This window comes from Microcaecilia unicolor, chromosome 7 (assembly GCF_901765095.1).
Source record: "Microcaecilia unicolor chromosome 7, aMicUni1.1, whole genome shotgun sequence".
Lineage (NCBI taxonomy): Eukaryota > Metazoa > Chordata > Amphibia > Gymnophiona > Siphonopidae > Microcaecilia > Microcaecilia unicolor.
In genome coordinates this window covers 284,649,723-284,673,873 of record NC_044037.1, presented here as the reverse complement: position 1 = coordinate 284,673,873, position 24,151 = coordinate 284,649,723, and the positions used below count along the sequence as shown (strand labels likewise).

At 44.3% G+C, this 24,151-nt stretch overlaps 1 protein-coding gene across 1 annotated transcript in view; it reads left to right on the top strand.

Annotated features, from left to right (window-relative positions):
• Nucleotides 1-24,151, top strand: part of SLC49A4 (solute carrier family 49 member 4) — a 117,479-nt gene that overhangs the window by 58,610 nt on the left and 34,718 nt on the right. The gene's annotated exons all lie outside the window — the stretch shown is intronic.

Sequence of the window (24,151 nt, the reverse complement as noted above, 5' to 3'; positions counted from 1 at the left end):
GATGCTTGGAATGCCCTCCCGCGGGAGGTGGTGGAAATGAAAACGGTAACGGAATTCAAACATGCGTGGGATAAGCATAAAGGAATCTGTGGTGAAGGAATGGATCCTCAGGAGCTTAGTCAAGATCGGGAGGCGGGGCTGGTGGTTGGGAGGCGGGGATAGTGCTGGACAGACTTGTACAGTCTGTGCCAGAGCCGGTGGTTGGGAGGCAGGGCTGGTGGTTGGGAGGCGGGGATAGTGCTGGGCAGACTTATACGGTCTGTGCCAGAGCCAGTGGTGGGTGGCGGGGCTGGTGGTTGGGAGGCGGGGATAGTGCTGGGCAGACTTATAGGGTCTGTGCCAGAGCCGGTGGTGGGAGGCGGGGTTTGTGGTTGGGAGGCGGGGATAGTGCTGGGCAGACTTATACGGTCTGTGCCAGAGCCGGTGGTGGGAAGCAGGACTGGTGGTTGGGAGGCGGGGATAGTGCTGGACAGACTTGTACGGTCTGTGCCAGAGCCGGTGGTTGGGAGGCGAGGATAGTGCTGGGCAGACTTATACGGTCTGTGCCAGAGCCGGTGGTGGGAAGCGGGACTGGTGGTTGGGAGGCGGGGATAGTGGTTGGGAGACGGGGATAGTGCTGGGCAGACTTTATACGGTCTGTGCCCTGAAGAGCACAGGTACAAATCAAAGTAGGGTATACACAAAAAGTAGCACATATGAGTTATCTTGTTGGGCAGACTGAATGGACCGTGCAGGTCTTTTTCTGCCGTCATCTACTATGTTACTATATAATCGAAATTTAAACAAGTAAATATAAGTAGTAAACAGTACTGATGATAGGTAAGGTGGAGTTGCCATAGAAAATAACGTAATCGAAATTTAAACAAGCAGATCTAAGCAAAAACATTGTTGATAATAGGTAAGGTTGTGATGTATTACATTTATAGTTGCTGCTTTTATTAGTATGCTTTATTGAATAGGTGGGTCTTCAGGGATTTGCGAAAGCTAGTTAGTTGATAAGTAGGTTTTAAGCTGCGCGGCAATGCGTTCCATAACTGTGTACTCAGTTAAGAGAAGTTGGACGCATGCATTAGTTTGTATTTTAGGCCTTTACAACTGGGGAAGTGAAGATTAAGGAATGTGCGGGATGACCTTTTAGCGTTCCTGGGTGGCAGGTCTACCAGATCTCATGACTAAATGGGTAGAAATAATTGCTTTTCTTACCTGTATATCTAAAGAAACTGTCAATTGCTTAACGTTTACTCTGGTGTTCAATTGCAACTTGAGAATTCAGAATAGAATTGAATAGTTTTTTGTTTTTTTTAATCGCCTCACAGGCCAAAGGTACCTTGTTAATAGTACACCTCTGATCTGGCCAACATCATAGGCTCCTCCTCCTTCCGTGAAAACACCCACAGAGTAAAAACTTCCGTGATTAAAAGGTTTTTTTGGAAGACAAAAAGTCTGTGGCAGAAAAACACGTCAGGAGGGGTCTTATATGTATCTAAATTCTGATGCTTTCAAATAGCAATATAATGTTCACATTTTCATGATTGAAAAATTTTTTTTAAACCAATCATATAATATTGAGAGTAAAACAGGACTTGAAGTACTTGCAAATTCACACCCACTCATTAATTATATAAAGTAGAAAAAATACAGACGGAATACAACAATTTTAGCATTTACTTATATATCTGCCATTTACTTTTTAAACTGTAATTTCTAAAACAATAATTGTTGACATGGTTAACCAAGTGGTTAAGTTGCTGTTCTTCATGCTACCATGCAGAAGGCCTGGATTTGGTTTCCCAGGTCAGGTCTTGGGCTGGCAAGGGCTGGGGATGCAGCATTCACAGCCTCTGGTGGGGAAAAGTAGAATCCACATCATTGCTTAGTGGTGACATGGAGGAAGGGGGTAATTCTAAAAAGGATTTTCTGTATATAAAAATGTTTTACATACTCAGTAGCCTTTTAAAAAATTACTTATGGTTAGGGTGGTGGACTTTGGTCCTGGGGAACTGAGGAACTGAGTTCGATTCCCAGCACAGGCAGCTCCTTGTGACTCTGGGCAAATCACTTAACCCTCCATTGCCTGCCGCATTGAGCCTGCCATGAGTGGGAAAGCGCGGGGTACAAATGTAACAAAAAATAAAAAATATATGTATATAAAAGTGTGCCTGGTGACAAGACAGTACAAATTATTCATTTTCTGGCTATAGGCATTCCGGGGAGCTTAACTTGGACACTACAGTGGAAAAGCTTTAGCATACACACATCTAATATAATAAAACGCACCCTCAACGTTCTGAGGACAACGTTCTCTGAAGCCTTGAAGCCATGAAGCCATCTGACGTCACTCCCAGGCTGAAGGGTTCGCGCCGGATTCGTGGTGTGAAGCCTTCAAGCCAGCCAGCCGTCTTTGCCCCGCCCTCGCCTCAAACCAAACAAATCCGGAAGCGAAGCGTCAGGGAAGGAGGCGGCGCTCCCGACGTCTAGCCTTCCCTTTGCTGTGTTCCGCCTTCAAAAGAAGGCGGGAGACAGCGAAGGGAAAGCAAGACGTCGGGAGCGCCGCCTCCTTCCCTGACGTTTCGCTGCACGAACCGCCACGGAGGTAAAGTTAAAACGAAGAAGAAAAAAAAAAGGATGCATGGATGCGAAGGGGGGGGGGGCATGGATGCGAAGGGGGGGGGATGCATGGATGCGAAGGGGGGGACATGGATGCTAAGGGGGGGGAGAAGAGGGCGGGCCAGGCTGGGACATGGGAGAGAGAGGAGCATGGATGCGAGGGGGGGGGTCATGGAAGGGAGAGAGGGGACTTGCTGGAAAAGGATGAATGGAGGCGGCAGGGGACAGAGGAGCATGGATGGGCATGGAATGGGAGGGCAGGGCTCAGGGAGAGAGGGGAATTACTGGAAATGGATGAATGAAGGGGCCAGGGGACAGAGGAGCATGGATGGGCATGGATTGGGAGGGCAGGACTAAGGGAGAGAGGGAAATTGCTGGATAGGGATGAATAGAGGGGACAGATGGGCATGGATGGATATGGATTGCAGGGCAGGCCTCAGGTAGAGAGGGCAATTGCTGGATAGGGAAAAATGGAGGGGCCAGGTGACAGATGAGCATGGATTGGAAGGGCAGGACTCAGGGAGAGGGAAATTGCTGGATAGGGATGAATGGAGGGGACAGATGGCCATGGATGGATATGGATTGCAGGGCAGGCCTCAGGCAGAGAGGGAAAATGCTGGATAGAGAAAAATGGAGGGGCCAGGTGACAGAGGAGCATGGATGGGCATGGATTGGAAGGGCAGGACTCAGGGAGAGGGGAATTGCTGGATAGGGATGAATGGAGGGGACAGATGGGCATGGATGGATATGGATTGCAGGGCAGGCCTCAGGCAGAGAGGGGAAATGCTGGATAGGGAAAAATGGAGGGGCCAGGTGACAGAGGAGCATGGATGGGCATGGATTGGTAGAGCAGGACTCAGGGAGAGGGGAATTGCTGGATAGGGATGAATGGAGGGGACAGATGGGCATGGATGGATATGGATTGCAGGGCAGGCCTCAGGCAGAGAGGGGAAATGCTGGATAGGGATGAATGGAGGGGCCAGGTGACAGAGGAGCATGGATGGGCATGGATTGGAAGGGCAGGACTCAGGGAGAGGGGAATTGCTGGATAGGGATGAATGGAGGGGACAGATGGGCATGGATGGATATGGATTGCAGGGCAGGCCTCAGGCAGAGAGGGGAAATGCTGGATAGGGAAAAATGGAGGGGCCAGGTGACAGAGGAGCATGGATGGGCATGGATTGGAAGAGCAGGACTCAGGGAGAGGGGAATTGCTGGATAGGGATGAATGGAGGGGTCAGATGGGCATGGATGGATATGGATTGCAGGTGTTGAGAATTGGGGGGTCCTGAGCCCCCCCAAGAAGGCTAGAGTGACCTTAATCTGACTCCATCTCTAAATAACACTAGTACTGGGGTAATCAAGGAGTTATTGCCTCTAAGGGAGACGTTAGGTCTAAGGAAAAGATACCAGCCTTGTGACAAACTGGATTTAGATTACAAGTTATACAATGCATTTATACTTACAGCCTTTCATCATTAAGTGAAGCCCACAAATCATCATTTGGAATGAGGAGTTTATTTGCTAAGGTACAAGTCAAATCAGTGATTGACAACAGGCATGTACAATCAATTAATTATAGGAATATAATAAGCTGCAAACAGGTGTTAATTATTTGCTAATGTTTTATAATTTCTTTTACCAATTAGAGGTTTTACAAGGGAAAGCAATTAGGTAATTTGTCAATTCTGCTGGACACATTGGTTTCCCTTGGAGAGAGAGTGCCAACCCTTTTCTCTCTAACTCAAACCAGGAAATACCCGGATTTTTATAGGTGCCCTCAGGATATGGGTAATATGACAGTAGATATACCTGATTGGATCTATGCTAATGTCATGGTTGTCACTGATTGGCTCATGCTAATGAGTAGCTTCTATCTTGCTAACATGGTTTTATCTTTAGCTCGCTTCTTAAGCAAGACCCTGCTCACAGGAAAGTCTCCCTCCTCTCTTGGACAGCTAGTTCCCTATTTTCTCTGCACCTGGCATGACTCACTCATTGCTCAACTTGTTTTTCTAACTTACATTAGAGAAAATTCCACTTTGTAACAGATACGGGCTTCCATTTTGTGCTGAAATCCTCCATTTTGTTTCCATATCTATTAACTTAACTTTTAGGCCTCAATCCGGGCTACAAACTAGGCCATACTTTTCCAGTAAGCTCCCAGTTATGTCAGCCATCAGATTTCTGACTCAGCCAAGGTCTGTAATGGCCTGGGCCCTCCACCATTCCAGTGGGGGGGTCTCTGGCTGTACCATAATTATACACAGGGCAGGCCTCAGGCAGAGAGGGGAAATGCTGGATAGGGATGAATGGAGGGGGCAGGTGACAGAGAAACATGGATGGCCATGGATTGGGAGGGCAGGGCTCAGGGAGAGAGGGGAATTGCTGGAAAAGGATGAATGGAGGGGGCAGGGGACAGATGGCCATGGATTGGGAGGGCACGGCTCACACTCTCTCTCTCATATACAATGTCTTTCTGACTCTCACTCTCACACACTCTGTCTCACACTGTATCACATTCACTCTCTATGTGCCACACAGTCACTCACACACTCGCTTGGTCTCATACACACACTCTCTCTCACACTGTGTCTCACATACACACTTGCACACACTCTTATAAGTACATAAGTAGTGCCATACTGGGAAAGACCAAAGGTCCATCTAGCCCAGCATCCTGTCACCGACAGTGGCCAATCCAGGTCAAGGGCACCTGGCACGCTCCCCAAACGTAAAAACATTCCAGACAAGTTATACCTAAAAATTCTCACACACACACTCTCTCACAAACACACTCACACCCAGACTCACTCTCTCTCTCACACACTCACACTTTCACTCTGACTCTCAAACAGTCACTCTCACATACACTCTCCCAAACATACACACTCCAAGGAAAACCTTGCTAGCGCCCGTTTCATTTGTGTCAGAAACGGGCCTTTTTTACTAGTGTTTTATAAAATAGGCAATGCATTGCCTAAGACCCCTTTTTGTGGGGGGAAAATTTGGATCTATCCGGATGTAACTTGACAGACTCAAGATCGGAGAAAAGATTTCCTGAAAATGAAACAAGAAGTTTTGAAAATAGGAGGGACTTTTTTTCTTTCATACCCTTGCAAGTGCTTAATCCGGTTTGCTGATATTAAATATACTTTTTTTGTTCCTGAACCGTTAGAGTTTTCTAGATTCTAAACAACTTTAATAATGTTGGGCTATAAAAGACTAGAAGTCATCACGCGTAACCTTTAATTTAGTTTGAATATTCCGCTGATAATCTTCTATAAATCTGTACGTACTCCCCATCTATAGTGGTCTAAGAAAGCGACAATTGAATAGTATGTTAATTTGGGGGAAGGAAAAATTGTCTTTTTTTATTAGTGTATCTTTATATTCTTTTGATTTGCTGTATTGCCAAAACAAGTATATGCTTGTTAAAAGTTTGAAAAGTTTAATAAATAAATTTTAAAAAATATATAGGCAATGCATGTGTTGAGTATACACACATTATACCTGCCTTGGAGCAGGAGTAAATGTGTTGCTTTGGGGCTGGATCTGAGAGTCTATTTTATAAAGTCACATAGTTGCCTATGTTGCCTTTTTATAAATATGTTGGAAAACCAAAAAGACACCTAAGTGTCCTATTATAAAATCAGGCCCATGGTGACCAATTGAGGACCCATGATTGCAGGGTTCTGGAAAGAGCTCTCATGCCCTAGCTGAGAACTGTTTGTAATGACTACTGTAAACTTAAGGGGGGTTTTACTAAGATGCACGCTAGCATTTTTAACTCCAGCTAGAAATTAGCTGGCAATAAATGCCCATATGGGCATCTCAGCATTTAGTGCAAGCTGATTTCTAGTGTGAGCTAAAAATGCTAGTGCATCTGAGTAAAAGAACCCCCTAAGTGATTTAAAAATGAGATAAAAGTCCCAGGTAGTTGTAAACCTAAACCCAGGCTTCAATTGAGAAGGCCAAACGGGTAGGAGAGAACAGCTAGGTTCCTCTAAAAATGACAAAATAATGCATGAAAATATTTTTAATTTGGTCAGTTTTGCCGTCGTCTTTGTGACACAGAAAATAAAAAGGCAGTATAAATTGCAGCCACAATGTACATAGTCGTTGATATCATGTATGGTAAACTGACAGTATAGCCTGCTTGTTAATGCACAGAGCCAAGGAACTATCAGTCCCTGAGTTTGGAAGGATTGCACATAGTTATTGAAAGGCTCTTTACCCACACTCGACTTAAACTGAGGATTTCCACAATAAATATACTTAGGCACTATTTGTATGCATTTTCTCCATTGTATGAAATAGATTTCAAGTGTATTTGCAGTAGAAATCCTGAAAAGAGGACCAAGATAGCTGTCGAGTAAGGATGTAGGATAGAAGTCAGCTTAACTGAGCTCCTTGTCTTCCCACCCAAACCCTCCTCTCCTCTTCCCCCACTCTCTGTCTCTGTTGACAACGCCCTCATCCTCCCCATCTCGTCAGCCCGCAATCTCGGAGTCATTTTCGACTCCTCCCTCTCCTCTGCCCATATCCAGCAGACAGCTGAGACCTGTCGCTTCTTCCTCTGTAATATTAGCAAAATCCGCCCATTCCTCTCTGAACAGACCACCCGAACCCTCGTCCACTCACTCGTTACCTCTCGTCTTGACTATTGCAACCTTCTCCTTGCTGGTCTCCCACTTAGCCACCTATCCCCCCTTCAATCTGTCCAAAATTCCGCTGCACGTCTTATCTACCGCGTGAACCGATACTCTCATATCACCCCTCTCCTCAAGTCGCTTCACTGGCTCCCGATTCACTACCGTATTCAGTTCAAGCTTCTCCTAACGACCTTCAAATGCACTAAATCTGCAGCCCCCCATTACCTCTCTACCCTCCTCTCCCCCTATGTCCCCACCCGTAACCTCCGCTCTCAGGACAAATCACTCCTATCTGTACCCTTCTCCACCACCGCTAACTCCAGACTCCGTCCCTTCTGCCTCGCATCACCTTATGCCTGGAACAGACTCCCCGAGCCCATACGCCATGCACCCTCCCTGCCTATCTTCAAGTCCTTACTCAAAGCCCATCTCTTCTCCCTTGCTTTTGGCGCCTAACCACCTTCCCCATTCATGATACACTGACTACATAGTTTGTTACCTTTAGATTGTAAGCTCTCTTGAGCAGGGACTGTCCTTCCCCATGTTTTAACTTGTACAGCGCTGCGTAACCCTAGCAGCGCTATAGAAATGCTAAGTAGTAGTAGTAGAAGTCAGCTTAACTGCATCTTGAAATTTCCTGCTGTAGTTTCACGTTTATTTAGAACTTTCTATCCGGTTATCAAATAAAACTTCTAAGCAACCTGTGATCTAAAATAGAAGGGGAGAGATAAAGAAAGAAAATGACTTCAGAGCTAGAGAAGGAGGAAAGTACAGTTTCAGAAGTGGGAGGGGAGGGGGGGAGAAGGAAATATAAAAGGACAACTGTGTAGTCAGGGGTGTGCTGGTAAAGTTTTAACAATAGGCTCTTTCTCCGGACGTAGCCAGCTCTGCAGTTGGGCCAGGGGTGGCCGGGTGGAGGGGGGGGGAAACAACACTTGCCTCTCTCTCCTCCCTCCCTTTGTGCGGGCACGCTAGGCTTACCTTTGCTGGTAGCCACCACTCCCAACGTCTTGCTCTGAGCAGCATGCTGAAACTTCTCACACATGCTGGAGAAGTCCCAGCCTGCTTCTCAGAGCTGGAAACAAGGAGCTGGGAGCAGCAGCAGTCTATTTACTTGGCTGGCAGGGCTCAGCATCCCCACCAGCAAAGTAAAAGAGAATTCAGCAGGGGGCCCAAGCCCACATTTTGGGAGCCAGTTCTTAAAGTAGCCATGGAGGGCCCTACTTTAACAACCGGCTCCCAAAATTCTTAAAAACTTAACAACCGGCTCTTGCGAGCCTGTGAGAGCCTGCTCCAGCACACCACTGTGTGTAGTCCAGGATCACACCGGTCAGACCCCACTAACATTTGTATGTGTCAGTAAAAAATGTGTGTGTGTGTGTGTGTGTGTTTTTTAAAAATTCATTCTTAAATTTTTGTTGGCATGTTTAAAGTCTGAGTTTGTGGTAGCAGATTCCAGAGCTGTAGACCCTGAACTAAAAAGATGGATCATCTTATGGTATCATAAATGATTTTCCTGAAAGAGGGAGCGATGAGTCAGTTTTGTTGCAATGATCTAAGTGTTCTAGACGGGCAGTATGGAGTTAGATATTGGGTGAGGAATAGGGGTTCACTAGAAATCGTGATCTTATGTACTAAGATGAGTATTTTATGTAATGTATGATTGGTAGCCAGTGGGCCTCCTTCAGTAACAGTTGTAATATGGTCCTATTTCCTGTGCACAGTGATAGCTGTATTCTGTATTTTAAGACGTTTGTTCCTTGGCCTTGATTCCTGGTCGAGTTGGCTGATCACTAAAGAGTAGACAAGGATATTTAATGCTGAAGGCTATAGTAGTGATCTTGTGGAACGAATCATTCTAAGCTTGGGAATGAACATTTGATTACCTTCGAGATTTGTGAAGAGAATGTTAAGGATTTAGCAATGATTACTCCTAGTTTCTTGATACTATCAACCAATGGAACTGGGACTGAACAAAAGAGGATGAGAATGACAAAGGTCTTGTCAGAATGATCAGTAAAAAGAATAGTCTTAGACTTATTGGGATGGAGAGCAAATCTATTCTCCAAGCCAGAATGTGACGTGAGATGATTTGTGATTTATATTGGTGTTCAATGGTGCACAGAACCTGAATGTCATCTGCATATGAGTATGTAGTAGAGTCTAGTGATCAAAGCAGTGTTAGGAGGGGTGCCAAGATAAGTTGGCTAATGTAGATGCTAAGATGGATTCCTGCAGGAACAGAGATTATATTGATGTTCAGTGGTGCACAGAACCTGAATATCATCTGCATATGTGTATGCAGTAAAGTTTAGTGATCAAAGCAGTGTTAGGAGGGGTGCCAGAAATAAGTTGAATAATGTAAGTGCTAAGATGAATCCCTGCAGGAACAGAGGATAACGTAAAAGGTGACTAGGTGGATTCACCAACTCGAACGGTGTAGACACGATAAGATAGATGCGAACCAAGTGAGAGTGGTGTTCCTAGCTGTTGTAGTCTTAGTAGTAGAAAGTAGTCAACCAGATCGAAAGCGGCAGAGATGGAAAGAAGAACAGATTTGGTATGATCTAATTGAGAGTAGATATAAGTAGTAATGCTCAGCATAGTTGTTTCTGTGTTATGGTGTCATCTGAATCCGGTTTAGATAGGGTGAAGCAAATTTGTTGTAAGAAATCTTGTATTTGTGAATGAACTATTGGTGCTAAGGTTTTTGCTGTGAATGTGAGGTTAGCAAGAGGATAGAAATTGGCACAGTCACTTGAAGGTTTTGTGATATCTTTAAGTTTTGGTCTTTATAGTGGCTGTTTTCATGTAATTGGTACACAGCCTTCAGTAAGGCTGGTGAAGGCTAGAAGTAAACAGATAGTAGAAATGGAGCTAATGCTGTTGGTCTTCACAAGGCCAGACGGGAGGGGATCTTGAGGGGCAGTGCTCGTCTAAACAGATCTAATAACCAGAGAGAGCCTACAGAGCGTTGGGAGATTGACGTTAGCGAAAGATCTGCAAGGCAGTTTAGTAGGGGTGGTAGAGTGGATGAAGCTGGAACCACAGGCAACGTGTGGCATAGGGCTGGTAACGTTTGCTCAAAGTGAGCAGCTAATGCTTGGGGGCTGTCAAGGATCTCTGAATCTGTGGGAGCACGAGGAGTTGTAAGGGTTTTAAGTATATTATAAAGGATAGCGGTGTTCGGTATATTTGATATTTTCTTGGGGTAGAAATCTTTCTTTTTTAGAGGTAAGAAGAGCTATTTTGTATAAGTTAGCAATGTTCACATATGCCGTATGGGCAGTGGGAGTGCATTGGCATCTCCATCTGCATTCAGCCTGTCTGAGCTGTTTGAAGATCAGGTGTGAACCAAGGTTCTCTGTGGCTGGAAGTGAGAAGGAAGGGTTAGCTTCGCAGGTGCCAAAGAATCTAAAGCAGTATGATGAGATGTCATCCATGTAGTTAATTACACTGGCTGCCTGTTCAGGAGCGTATTGCCTTTAAACTCTGCTCCTTGACCCATAAAATTATCTATGGGTTTGCCCCGGAGTATATGCACCCCTTGATCGACCTCCCGCCCAGGAATGCCAACCCTGCTGCTCGTTCCTTCCTCCACCTTCACTTCCCAAACTGTAAGGGTGTCAAGTACAAGAGGATCTTCGCCTCATCTTTCCACTATTGGAGTCCTAAGCACTGGAATGCTCTCCTGCAACACCTTAAAACTCAAGCGGACCACGCCTTCTTCAAGAAGTTGTTGAAGACCTACTTCTTTGCCAAGACCTACTCCTCACTTTATACCGCTGCTTGATGCACCCTCCCTGGCTCCTACCCTGATAGTTCACCCTGTTAGATGCTTCTCCCCCTGCATACTCCTTGTATGCTCTTCTAAGTTTTCCTATTCTGTATTTTATTTAATGTTTGTAAGCCACATTGTGCCTGCATGAGTGGGAAAATGTGGGATATAAGTGAACAATAAATAAATAAATCTAGTGACAGTGTGGCAAAGCTGTTGATGTGCATTCCAGATTGTGTAAGTACTGTTTCAGCAGTAAAGTACTGAGATCTCTATAGGTGGAGTTTGGTGATGAATGGGCGGTGGTAGAGATGGTGGTTGTAGTGTAGTCAAATAATAGGATCTGTCCATGGAAATGGAAAAATTGTGAATTTTTCTCTCAGTGGGTCATGGTTGTAAATGAGAGTATCAGGTCCAACGTGTTGTGAAAGATTAAGATCCAAGATAAATCTGCCTGAGGTAGTTGCCAAAATCTGTCTTGCTTCCAGAAAAGATTCCAGTAAGCGGTGTTATTCTTTTAAATGGAGAAGGTTTGCCATCTAATATGAGAGCAAGGCCCTAGATTCTCTTGCCCTATATAAAAACTGCTTGAATACCTGCTGCACTTCTGAATCTGGTTTGAAAACCAACTTTGTAAGGGTACATCTCGGTGTAGGTGCAATCAGTGCTTAACGTTTTCGTGTCGGGGGTAAGCCCATCTCTGGGCAGCCTCTAGTTGTTCGTCGTCTTCTCTTTTAGCCTTCTTTATCAATGCTTTGCATCTAGTTCTTGACAGTGCTTATGATGCTTCTTATTTTCTTCATTCAGATCCTTTGGTGTTAGCGTAGTACATCCGTTGTATACAAGCTTCTCATACATATTCATCAAGGATGTCTTGCAAACCTGGCTTGTTTGCAGCCCTTGAGGACAGGCCCAGCTGATGAAAGCTCCTTTTCAGCCGCTTGACTCCTCTCATCTGATGTATTTGACCTGGAAAGTTGTGTTTTTGGTGGCGGTTCCTTCAGTGAGCTTTAGGCCCTAGTAGCTGATCCACCTTACACGAAGTTTCATCACAAACCCTAAGTTCCTTCCTAAGGTAGTGTCAGAGTTCCATCTTAACCAGTCAATTGTTCTGCCAACGTTTTTCCCAAAGCCGCATGCCCATCCTGGGGAAAGTGTGCTGCATACCTTAGACTGCAAGCGAGCTTCAGCCTTCTATCTGTAGCAGGCTAAAGCCCATAGACAGTCCATCCAGCTTTTGTTTTGACCCAAACGGTGGGGGTAGCCATCTTTTCCAATTGGCAAGCAGATTTGCGTCGCCTTTACTTATGCCGAGGCTGGGCTGACTCCAGAGGGTCATGTCAAGGCTCATAACATCAGAGCCGTGACTACATTGACTCATTGAGGTTAGCCTCTTATCGAAGAGATTTGCAAGGCTGCAAAGTGGTCTTCGGTCCACTCATTCACATCTCTCTGCTGCCTTGAGCAGGATACCCAGTGAGACAGCCAGTTTGGTTAGACAGTTCTGCAGAATTTGTTTGGTGTCTAGAATCCAACTCCACTCTCCTTGGCCCAGTTTCCTTATGTTCTGGGCTGCACCTTCACAGCAAGTTTTTCATGGCCTCTGTTTCGAGTCCCTGTTGTTGTAGTGTTGTTTTTGGTGAGCCTGATAGCTAGGGATTCCCATACGTGACAATGGCCTGCTTGTCCTTGGAGAAAGCAAAGTTACTCATCTGTAGCAGGTGCTTTCTGAGGACAGCAGGCCAAGTATTCTCACATATCCTTCCACTGCCCCTAGGAGTTGTATTCCTTCAGCTATGTATATATATATATTTTTTTACTGAGGAACCTGCACTTGTGTGTCGGTGGGATGCTGCTAGAATTTTCTACTTGCTGTACAAGCTGAGATGTGAGAATACTTGGCCAGCGCTTTCACATGGAGGTGAGAGGCTCTCTCATGTCAGTGCAGGGGGCCCGGCACGGAGGGGGTAGGGAGCGGCAGAGAGCAGGGTAACCTGGACATGGGGAGAGAGCAGGGTTGCTGGACGGGGGGGAGGGCAGGGGAGAGAGCAGGGTGGGGGGGGAGGCCAAAGGAAAGAGGAGGGTTGCTGGATATGGGGGGGAGGGCAGGGGAGAGAGGAGGGTCGGTGGACGGGGTGAGGCCAGAGGAGACAGGAGGGCTGCTGGACATGGGTGGGGGGAGGGCAGGGGAGAGAGCAGGGTTGCTGGACATGGATGATGGAGGGGAGGGCAGGGGAGAGTAACTTTACTATTTTTCACTAGATTGGGACCCTCAAGGGCTGAGTGTGGGGACCAATGAGTTAAAATTGCTAGTATGCTTTCTTTGGATGCAGTGTGGTATATGTGGAGAGCTGTAAACACCAGCAGCATTTATTACCAATAGGTTAATTTTACAATTTAGATATAAAATTAAGGAATCTAATGTTCCATATCTTGGTCCAGTGGAAACGTTTATCAGCAATAAGCCAAATATTCCAAATTGGTCAGACAGGTTACTGCATATCCAAATGCTGGCATTTCAGTTCACTCTTGACCCTTCCAGTCAATTGGAACGGTTGTTTTTGAGCATGTAATATTGGTAATAAATTTGCTTTATTGATTTTAACTTAGAGTGTCTAGCTTGCTGCTGTTTTTCTAGGACGTTGCCATTTTAAATGGCCTGTGATGCTTGATCCATGAGCACCCGAAGCATTAGATTTTATCATGTATCCTAAATTACTGCACTGCAGGGTACAATCGGTTGATTTTTTTAAAGTGAGCTGGCTGCATCTCTGCATTTTATCTTGTGTGATATAAAACAGGGGTGCACAGATTCAGCCCTCAAGGGCTGCAAACAAGCCAGATTTGCAAGATATCCTTAATGAATAGGCATGAGAGAGGCTTGCATACAATGGATTCAATATGCTAAGACCAAAGAAGCAACCTTTTTTTTTTTTTTTTTCAAATGCAGCTCGTTTGCCCTCTTAAGGCATTTACGAAGACTTTAGTTTTAGGAAATGGTTAAAATTGCACCATTTTTTATGCAGGTTTTTATTGTATGAATGCACAGGTGGTAGCGATTTAAATATTTGTTTGGATGGCTTTGTCTTATTTGTGTTGTGTAGAGTTTTATGAATATGAATGTTTTATTGTATTCCACATAGGTGGTAAACCTGAAAATAAATGATTGCATAAATAAATCCTGAAAACTGTCTGCTTGTGACTCTTGAGGACTGAACTTGTGCACTCCTGACGTAGGACTCCAGGGAAAAGAACAAGCAATATTGGTTTAGGGGCCTATTTTTACTAAGCTGCAGTAAGCATTATCGTGTGCTTACTGCAGCAAAACAAGATGCCTCGCAGTCATTTGTGCATGCGCTTTCCACATGCCAAAATCGTTATTTTTTTTAGCACTGGAAGCAGGTTGGGGAGCAAAGAGTAGGTGTGTTCTGCACTAATTGGTTAGCACAGCAACATGGCTGTGCACTAACCAATTAGCACATGACCCCTTACTTCCTACAAAATAGGTGTCGTTAAAGTGTTCATGTGCTAATGGGAAAATTAGCGTGTGGCCATTTTACCCGTGCGCAAAAATTGCCTTAATGCATGGGAATGACGCATCTAAGCACGTTCTAAGACAACTTTTTACCGCAGCTTCGTAAAACGACCCCTTATTCATTCCCATAATTTATTTATTTTATTTATGAACGTTTATACCCCACTTTTTTTCGACATTAAGCAGACTCAAAGTGGCTTACGATGTACAGGAATCAAATACAATTACATTCAAACATGCGTGGGATAAGCATAAAGGAATCCTGTGCCGAAGGAATGGATCCTCAGGAGCTTAGTCAAGATCGGGAGGCGGGGCTGGTGGTTGGGAGGCGGGGATAGTGCTGGGAAGACTTATACGGTCTGTGCCAGAGCCGGTGGTGGGAAGCGGGACTGGTGGTTGGGAGGCGAGGATAGTGCTGGGCAGACTTGTACGGTCTGTTCCAGAGCCGGTGGTTGGGAGGTGAGGATAGAGCTGGGCAGACTTATACAGTCTGTGCCAGAGCCAGTGGTTGGGAGTCGGGGATAGTGCTGGGCAGACTTATACGGTCTGTGCCCTGAAGAGCACAGGTACAAATCAAAGTAGGGTATACACAAAAGGTAGCACATATGAGTTATCTTGTTGGGCAGACTGGATGGACCGTGCAGGTCCTTTTCTGCCGTCATCTACTATGTTACTATTAGGGTAAAAGGAACAGGGTAGGAAGTAAAAGGGAAAGGGTAAAAGAGTCTAAAATGGACTGTGGAAGACCAGATGCTGAGACGGATCAGGGTGGGTTGAACAGCTCTCGGCAAGATAATCCATAATTGGGAACTGTGGTAATACCCAGGAAGGAACAAGCCGTAGGAATCTTGCTTTGATGGAATGCTGGAGCTTGCAGTTAACAACATTGACGGCATTTGGATTTCCCGCAAATGCCTGAGGTAGATTCCCGATGCTGAGATGTTGTGGAATGATGTGAGCAGCTTTCAGCGGGGTTGTAAGGATACCCATCCAGACAAGTTGATATAATCGTGCTGCGATAAGAATCATCATTGTTGGCAGGAAGAGAAGCGAGTTGTTCGAGCAGACCACGACGGCCCTGCTCCGTGGAAAAGGTGCCAAGATCCGCACCACCCATCCGTCTACTCCAGCCCCCGATGCAGCGATCCACTCACTATCGGGCATCTTCAACGAAAAGCAGCTGATCAAGTAGTGGAAGCCAACGAACTGCAGGCAGTTAAAGCAGGCGAACCTCGTCAAGTGGAACCGACAAGACAAGAGGAGACGGGGCTCCCCACCATGAAACGCACCCTCAAGAGGCCCCAACGGCAGTGGTCAATGGTCGGCGATCGAGCGGCAGGCTGAGCGACAGTAGGCGCAGACAGCGCACGCCGGGGGGATACCCGCAGAGCAGAGGAAGTCAGCGGCCCGGATGAACAAAAGGAAGCCCGAAGTCACTGGCCCAATCGAGCCCCCTGCAATGATAATGCAAATCTCGGTCTTTATGGTAGCCATTGTTAGCTTAATCTAACCTGCTTTTTCACTGCAGCGACTTAAATATCATGCTGTGTTGTTGGACTGGTAGTTTGGAGAGTTCAGGCCCTTGCGTTTTAAGGGAAAGGGGTTAGGACTTGATATACCGCCTTTTCTGTGGTTACAGTTAAAGGCGGTCTACATATTATATACAGGTACTTATGTACCTGGGGCAATGGAGGGTTAAGTAACTTTTAAAAAATATATAGGTTATCAATTGAAATCAAACAAAATAAAACATGGAAAAGAAAATAAGATGATACCTTTTTTATTGGACATAACTTAATACATTTCTTGATTAGCTTTCGAAGGTAGCCCTTCTTCGTCAGATCGGAAATAAGCAAATTTTGGTAAGTAACAGCGTATATAAGTGAAACATCAAAATATTGCAGTGGTGGTCTGAAAGGATGAGAGACGGGTGGCCTAGGTGAGAAACAGAGAGGGCTGAGAGGACTGGAACACAATTTTAAACGAAAGAACACATATTTCACCCCACAATGTGGACAAAACAATAAACCAGACGGCTACATAGAAAGTTTCAGGTACAGGGTAAAATCACAACTTTCCAGCAAACAAAAGAAATCAAACAAAATAAAACATGGAAAAGAAAATAAGATACCTTTTTTATTGGACATAACTTAATACATTTCTTGATTAGCTTTCGAAGGTTGCCCTTCTTCGTCAGATCAGAAATAAGCAAATGTGGTAGCAGATAGTATATATGAGAGAAACATCAAAGCATTAGTTTGACAGTCTGACAGAGTGGGAGGGTGGGGGTATGCATGGGGACATCAAAGCATTTCATTGATATTCTAACAGAATGGGTGTTGGTAGGTTAGAGGAGGGTAATAAACAGAGAAATACAGCTTTATGTTTTATGAGTTAGAAAACCCAGATCCTTATTAAGTCTTGTTTGTTGGGTGTCAAAATATTCAATCATTCTTATTTCAAAGGTCTTACGTTCCTGTATTGTTTTAAAATTACCTTTCAGTATTCTTACTGTGAAATCACTGGTGCAGTGTTCTGGTCTAATGAAGTGTTGGTCCACAGGGGTGGGGGGCCTGACTGGCACCGGCTATTTTCATGTGATGTCTGTGTAGATTGAATCTTTTCTTAAGCATCTGGCCTGTTTCTCCAGTATAGCATCTGAGGAAGAAGGGCAACCTTCGAAAGCAAATCAAGAAATGTATTATGTCCAATAAAAAAGGTATCATCTTATTTTCTTTTCCATGTTTTATTTTGTTTGATTTCTATTGATAACCTTAAGAGTGGACTAACACAGCTACCACACCTCTCTACTTAAAAAATATATATATATTTAAAAATATTTGGGTAGTGGGTCTCCAACTATCTTTCTAGCTCTGACATTGTATAACCCATCTCTGAGCTTTTCAGGAAAGATGACTCGTTCTCAGGCCCATTCACTTGTCTGTATCAGACTGAATCAATGACTAGCCTTGATTGTAATCTCCTGAAAGTTGTAATTAGGAAATTGACAGGCAGATGTATTTAAACGTCGGCATGGTGACATATGATGGAAGTAGTTATTGTTTTCTTTTAGACAGCTTTATTGTTTTGTTCAGCCAGCTGTTAATTTGCAAAGCCTAAAATATTGCAGTTTGGGAATAGTGTCTGTTTACCTTTTTATTTCCCTCTCAAAAGAGAAAGTGACTAGCTGTGATTAGGCCTGTCAGTAAGGGATATAATAGTTTAACTAATTTGCCACACTGTAACTGGGAAATCTGTTCTGAAATTGTAAAAGCCCTCCTTCCCTTTATTCTTCATCATGAAGGAACCATCCATCCATGCTAGGTGGTTGTCTGACGGTGTTTTTGTGTGACAACATTTAAATCCAGAGCTCTAGCAGGGTGGCAAATAAGGTGACACCTTCTTTATTTATCCTGCGCTTTTCAGATCACCCTTACACTTTTTTTTCTTTCAAAAGCAGCAGGAATTTAAATCGAAATCCAGCTTCAGGCAGAGATTGCATTCCAGAAGATGGTGCATGTTTGTTTTGGTTCTTAGTTTTGGCTCTTTATTTCAAAGTTTGTATTGATTTAGTTGGGTTTTTCTCACACCTGTTTCAGAAGTTGCTTAAAGGTGAGTTACAGCCAGATATGCTGTGCATTTCCCTGGCTCCAGAGGGCTTACAATCTAAGATGCACTTGTATTAAGCTGCAGTAGAAAGTGGCCTTTGGTCAAGTTTTTCCCATGCGCCAAGGACTTTTTTTTTTTTACCATAGCCGTAAAAATAGCCTTTTTCTATTAAAAATGTATTTTATTATTATTAATGGTCATATGTTAATCTATATAAATAATTCTCACCTCAAACATTCTGAAGCTCACTCTTTGGCTGGGAAACACTGAAGCCCTGCACGGTTGAGGCTGTCAGCACCACTCACTGTCACTCATGCACCACTCACTGTCACTCATAGACCCGCCGTCAGCCACGCCCCTTCTGGACATAATTCGCAACCCCAACGTTCTAATGAAGCTGCAACTTCCACTTGCATGGTGGTGTAGATCGGAATTTTCCCCCATGACTGTCTGCCCCGCCCTCGCGTCACAATGTGATGACATTGAGGGCGGGGCTATGACACTCAGCGAATCCCAAAATATGAAGTGTTAGCCAGCTCCACTTTTAGCCGATCTTCGGAAAGCTAAACGACAGAAAATGAAACTGAAGACGAAGCCCCCTCTCCCTTCAGCAAACTTCTCCCCGTTACGTTTCACAATCGCCCTTGAAGCACAGCCACTTTCCTTTCTACATCCTACAGCTGCAAAGAGCACTGACTCTGAGTGGGCTACAGCATTTTTATTTCTTTTTTCCTGTTACCAGTTTTGAAAGGCAGGGTGAATGCTGGGTTCCCCGGGCCCAGAGAAAAAACAAATTTCTTTTTTATGTCCAACAATTTTATTGCTTTTACAAAAACAGAAACAATTTATCAAGTAATATCAATCTCTCTATCACACACACACACTCTGTCACACACACTCACACATTCAACTCTCTCTGTCACACACACTCACACATTCAACTCTCTCTTGTCACACACACACACACTCTGTAAAACACACACACTCCGAGGAACACCTTGCTAGCGCCCGTTTCATTGCTCTCAGAAACGGGCCTTTTTGTACTAGTGTTAATATAAATTACTAAATCCGAGACTGAATATGCTGTATTAATAATGAAGCTACTAGCTCCATAAGCAATGTCTATCTTTATTAAACAAGTTTGTTTGCTTTATAGAACTTCTTTTTCTTCTTTCTTGCTTTTATTACTTAAAGAGTGCCCTCAGCATAAAACCACTGTTTGAGGCAATTCATTTCTATGCCATCTGGTATAGCACTTCATTCACTGGGCTACTCTTTGTTATTATGTGCTATAGCCTATAAACAGTGCTTAAATTTAACTGTGAAAAACTCAGAACGTGAACTTGTTTCTTAACGTTCTCAGCGATGTGCACTGTGCTTCTTGCTTGCCACTTCACTCTCCTTGATCACTGTGTCTGACCGATTTGTCTGGCTTCCCCATATGTTAATGTTGCCATTAGCATGCAGCCATTAAAAAAAAAAAAATTAGTACATGTGCAATTACTACCTACAAAATGGGTGGTGGTAAGGGCTCACACGCTATTCCTGCACTAACCAGTCACTATGTGGTAATGTAGATGCGCTAACTGAATAGCACAAGAATGCTCCTTCTCCGTCCTCCCCCCCCCCCCTCCACAGACACACCCCTTCAAAAAGAATTAATACTCTTTAGCACACGAACATTTGGCCCTTACCACAAGATGCATGAACGTGACCCACTGTTCACCATTTTAGGCTGTGTTGGGCGCCTAATTCAGCTTGGTGAAAGGGCCCCTCGGTTTGTAGCGGAGGCGGCAGAGGGTTAAGTAACTTTCTTTCACCAAGACGACCAGGAGCAGCAGCAGGTTTTGAACCGGGCTTCCTTGGTTGTCAGCGGGGGTGCTCTAACCACTCGGTTACTCCTCCGCTCCTCTGAATTGTGGTCAGAAAAAAATATATATCGTTCAAGTGTTAGCATGTAATGGTACAACAGGAAAAGGAACTGAGTGAGCTTTCAGCGATGACAAACTTCATGCATTTGAACTGAAACTTGAGATTTAAAGATCCCATGGTGCTAGATGGTACAGGTACTTGTATTGTTGCAAGAAATCTGCATTCTCCTTATTTTTTTTTGGTGGGGGGGGGGGGGGGCTTTGTTTCTGTATGCCAGGGTTCCAAACTCTAAGGTTTTTTTTTTTTTTTTTTTTGTTACATTTGTACCCCGCGCTTTCCCGCTCAATGCGGCTTACATGGGGCAATGGAGGGTTAAGTGACTTGCCCAGAGTCACAAGGAGCTGCCTGTGCCTGAAGTGGGAATCGAACTCAGTTCCTCAGTTTCCCAGGACCAAAGTTCACCACCCTAACCACTAGGCCACTCCTCCACTGTTGCTACTATTTGAGATTCTACATGGAATGTTGCTATTCCACTAGCAACATTCCATGTAGAAGTCGGCCCTTGCAGATCACCAATGTGGCCGCGCAGGCTTCTGCTTCTGTGAGTCTGTCGTCCTGCACGTACGTGCAGGACGTCAGACTCACAGAAACAGATGCCTGCGCAGCCTTCTACATGGAATGTTGCTAGTGGAATAGCTTGTGTACACAAACCAGGACTCTTAGCCACCCACTTCAAGAAAGTGCTAGCAAAACAGTTCACACCAGTATAATGTGGCAGATCTATAATTTATGTGGATAGAGTACCCTCAGATATAAACCACTGTAACTGCAGTCAATAATGCTGCTAAGAAGTGGCATAGCACTTCTTTCATTAGGTAACTAACAATTTTTTTGGGAGAGCAACATATGCTCATTTTTTATGCGTCCCAATCACCACAGTGCTATAAAATCACTTGTTACTTTTAAAATAGTATATACTAGGTGAAAACTGTGCACTTATCTTTTAAGTTCTTGCCTCCCTTGTTTTGTGGATTGCTTGAACAAAGAAAAGAAGCAACAAAGAAGGAGGAAGATAACATCTATGCAGCCTTAACCCTTGTCCCTGAGGAAAGTGATTGAAACCCCGCGGAGTCGGGCAGTTCCAGGGGAAGGCAACTGATAAATGTTTCAGCAAGGCAAGATAGTTCTGCCTGGGAGGCAAGAACTTAAAAGATAAGTGCACAGTTTTCACCTAGTATATACTATTTTAAAAGTAACAAGTGATTTTATAGCACTGTGGTGATTGGGACGCATAAAAAATGAGCATATGTTGCTCTCCCAAAAAAATTGTTACTTACCTAATGAAAGAAGTGCTATGCCACTTTTTAGCAGCATTATTGACTGCAGTTACAGTGGTTTATATCTGAGGGTACTCTATCCACATAAATTATAGATCTGCCACATTATACTGGTGTGAACTGTTTTGCTAGCACTTTCTTGAAGTTGGTGGCTAAGAGTCCTGGTTTGTGTACACAAGTTGTTGAATGTTACCAGAGACATTGATATTGTGAATTCGCTTTCTGCTAGTGGAATAGCAACATTCCATGTAGAATCTCCAATAGTAGCAACATTCCATGTAGAATCTCCAATAGTATCTATTTTATTTTTGTTACATTTGTACCCCGCGCTTTCCCATTCATGGCAGGCTCAATGCGGCTTACATGGGGCAATGGAGGGTTAAGTGACTTGCCCAGAGTCACAAGGAGCTGCCCGTGCCTGAAGTGGAAATTGAACTCAGTTCCCCAGGACCAGAATCCACCACCCTAACCACTAGGCCACTCCTCCACTCCACTCTGATTTTGAGCAAAGAGGAACATGAAATATCATCAAAGCTGTAACTTAAGACACAGTATCGTCTTGATGTTTGCCTTCCTTATCTTTGGTTAGGTCTTTAACCTACTGTTCTCCATCTAATTTGAGGAGTCCGTTAACATTCTCTGATGTATTGACAGCAGCGAGTGTCTTCTAAACTGCCACGATGCTAGTTTTTAAATGATTTCTGTTCTGCCTTTTGGCTAAATTATTTTCAGACTTTGGGCTTCAGTTCAAACATTTTTTAATTCTTTAGTCCTGCAGTAGAAGATGCACGGTTGCTTCTGCATATTAATATACAATAGTAAATTCAGCAGTCAAAATCCCTTTTTTTTCATGTATGCCTAAGAACACTTCATTCTGGAAATAGGTCACAGTCTTCAGTCTGGGTGTAGCAAATCCTAACACATTTTATGCCCATAGGGGTATGAATTCCAGAGTTTAATTACACATTGAGTGAAGAAAACTTGTCTCTGATTCATTTTAAATTTACTATTTTGTAGGTTCATTGCATGTCCCCTAGTCCTAGTATTTTTGGAAAGAATAAACAACTGATTCACGTCTACCTGTTCCACTCCACTCATTATTTTATATACCTCTATCACATTTCCCCTCAGCCGTCTTTTCTCCAAGCTGAAGAGACCTAGCCGCTTTAGCCTTTTCTTATAGGGAAGTCGTCCCATCCCCTTTATCATTTTCGTCGCCCTTCTCTGTACCTTTTCTAATTCCACTATATCTTTTTTGAGATGCAGTAACCAGAATTGAACACAGTATTCGAGGTGCGGACTCACCATGGAGCGATACAAAGGCATTCCTATTCTTTTCCTAATGTGTTTCTAAATCAAGTTTTTTTTGTTTTGCTTTTTTTTAATCTGCCAAAATTTCATAAATGGTATTATGAAAAGGAATATAGATAGATAAAAGGGTTTAACCCATAGGTAGCCAATCTTTTTCCAAAGGGGGCCGTTGGGGAGCTAGGTGAACCCTGCGGTACTCTGCATTCTGATCTCCATCCTGATGGCAAGGAGCCTGATATTTTTACCTGATAAGATCTATTTCCCCCCCAAAACCTTGAAACCATTTATAAACGTTTCCAGTTATACCAGCATAATCAAGAAGCTGCAATAACACACTGATCTACAATGAACTGGAGGAGTGGCCTAGTGGTTAGGGTGATGGACTCTGGTCCTGGGGAACTGGGGAACTGAGTTCAATTTCCACTTCAGGCACAGGCAGCTCCTTGTGACTCTGGGCAAGTCACTTAACCCTCCATTGCCCCATGTAAGCCGCATTGAGCCTGCCATGAATGGGAAAGCGCGGGGTACAAATGTAACAAAAATAAAATAGATACTATTGGAGATTCTACATGGAATGTTGCTACTATTGGAGATTCTACATGGAATGTTGCTATTCCAGTAGCAACATTCCATGTAGAAGGCTGCGCAGGCTTCTGTTTCTGTGAGTCTGACGTCCTGCACATACGTGCAGGACGTCAGACTCACAGAAGCAGAAGCCTGCGCGGCCACATTGGTGATCTGCAAGGGCCGACTTCTACATGGAATGTTGCTAGTGGAATAGCAACATTCCATGTAGAATCTCAAATAGTAGCAACAGTGGAGGAGTGGCCTAGTGGTTAGGGTGGTGGACTTTGGTCCTGGGGAACTGAGGAACTGAGTTTGATTCCCACTTCAGGCACAGGCAGCTCCTTGTGACTCTGGGCAAGTCACTTAACCCTCCATTGTCCCACGTAAGCCGCATTGAGCCTGCCATGAGTGGGAAAGCGCAGGGTACAAATGTAACAAAAATAAAATAGATACTATTGGAGATTCTACATGGAATGTTACTACTATTGGAGATTCTACATGGAATGTTGCTATTCCAGTAGCAACATTCCATGTAGAAGGCTGTGCAGGACGTCAGACTCACAGAAGCAGAAGCCTGCGCGGCCACATTGGTGATCTGCAAGGGCCAACTTCTACATGTAATGTTGCTACTATTGGAGATTCTACATGGATTGTTGCTACTATTGGAGATTCTACTAGCAACATTCCATGTAGAAGGCTGCGCAGGCTTCTGTTTCTGTGAGTCTGACGTCCTGCACATACGTGCAGGACGTCAGACTCACAGAAGCAGAAGCCTGCGCGGCCACATTGGTAATCTGCAAGGGCCGACTTCTACATGGAATGTTGCTAGTGGGACTCTGGGCAAGTCACTTAACCCTCCTTTGCCCCATGTAAGCCGCAT